Raw genomic sequence first — 1668 nt, 5'->3', positions numbered from 1 at the left:
CAGCTCAACTCTTGTAGACATTGTTGTGGGATCCAGGCCCTCAGCTGGATTCCTTGGTCTTAGTGTGTGGACAGATTTCCTGCACTCTTTTGTATACTGTTCTTTGGGTGACTTATAAATAATCATATAAAGTATGTGTCCTGTATTATGTTGTTCCCCTTGCAAAATAAGCCGCACCAAACCAACACAGAATTTATTGGAAATAATAAGAAAACACTCCTGTGACCAGGCAGTATTCTAAATAGAAGTCCAAATTGTCTTTTTTATCCTGCTCTTATATGAATAAGCAGACCAAAGGAAAAAGTCAGTTACTCTTCTCAGTTCAAAGAAAACCAAGTATTTTGCATTACAAATGTTCCTCATACTCCAGTCTGGAGATAGGAAAGGCCTGCCAACTAACTTCTTTGTAAAAAAAACCTTTCTCCCAGGCAGAGGGAGCCCTTATCTCTCCATTCTTACTTACCCTAGTGTGCGCCTCAGAGGAATCTTTTTTCTGTATTTTTATTTTTAAGCTTAACCATATACATGATTTGAGTTAGCTTTCAACTTGGTATGTGCTATTTTCTTTTATCTGACTCTTTTACTTGACTTCTTACTTATAGCTAATTTAACTAAACTATTATGGTAATGTTTATTTGCTGGTTTTCTAAAAAGGCCAAACAGCTTTTTAGTAACATTATGAGCTTGGCTTTTTATAATTCTGAGGATAGCAGACTTGTGATCTTGAGACTTTTACTTCCTAAAATTATATTTGTTAAAACAATTGTGGGAGAAGACCACATTTGTTAAAATTATAACAAATTTTATTATACCAAATTATAACAATTTTAACATTTGTTCAAATTATAACAAATTATAACAACTTAATAGTTATGAGTTGACTTTACCTACAGATCTAGATGATAGTTCACTCAGTATGGCATTACTGACCTAACTCTATTTAATTCAATTTCCATTGAAGGATTTTACAAATTTTCTTAAATTCAGGAAATAAGGTAATATCACATTTTCCATTGTGAAAGTGCATTAGTAGTAAAATAAAGGGACTCCAAGAGATTGTTAAAGCTGCTAGGAAAAAAAATAAATAAATAAAGCTGCTAGAGTCTCCGTTTGTTTGTCCCTTATGTCTCACACAGGTGTGGTACTCTGAAGATGCAGCGGGGGAGTTTAAGCCTGGTGGAGTCAATGCCCAGGGTCCAGAGCAAAGGGACAACCAGGTATAGGACGGCCATGCCCCAGCATCCAGGCCTGGTTACCCCTGGAAAAGAATCCAAATCCCAGAGCTGTATGCTTGGGATTACTTGCAACTTGCAATCCCAAGTTGCATGCTTGAGGTTTTGGTCTGAAGCCATGGTAGAGAGGACCACACTGAGCTGCTCTGTAACTAGTCTGGGACAAGCTGAGTGAAAGAGGAATCAAGTCTGCTACAGTGGAGCTGACAAGAGAGAAGCAGCTTTAAGAGTGGTGTGGTTCCCCAAGGATGCTATCATAGCTGTTCCCAAGGCCCTCTGAGAGCATCGGGGCACCCTACAGATAGTAATGTAGGTAATGTAGGATGGGGGAAATGGGCATTGCAAGTCACCCTAGGGATTAGGAGTCTCTGGACCAGAGGAAAGGAAGGACAGGACCACAGATCCAGAAATCTAACTCTAAAGGGTGAGCCCAGAA

The sequence above is a fragment of the Chinchilla lanigera genome, unplaced genomic scaffold (genome assembly GCF_000276665.1).
Source record: "Chinchilla lanigera isolate Chin_1 unplaced genomic scaffold, ChiLan1.0 scaffold00012, whole genome shotgun sequence".
NCBI lineage: Eukaryota > Metazoa > Chordata > Mammalia > Rodentia > Chinchillidae > Chinchilla > Chinchilla lanigera.
The sequence above is the reverse complement of the archived record's forward strand: the minus strand, read 5'-3'. Positions refer to the sequence as shown.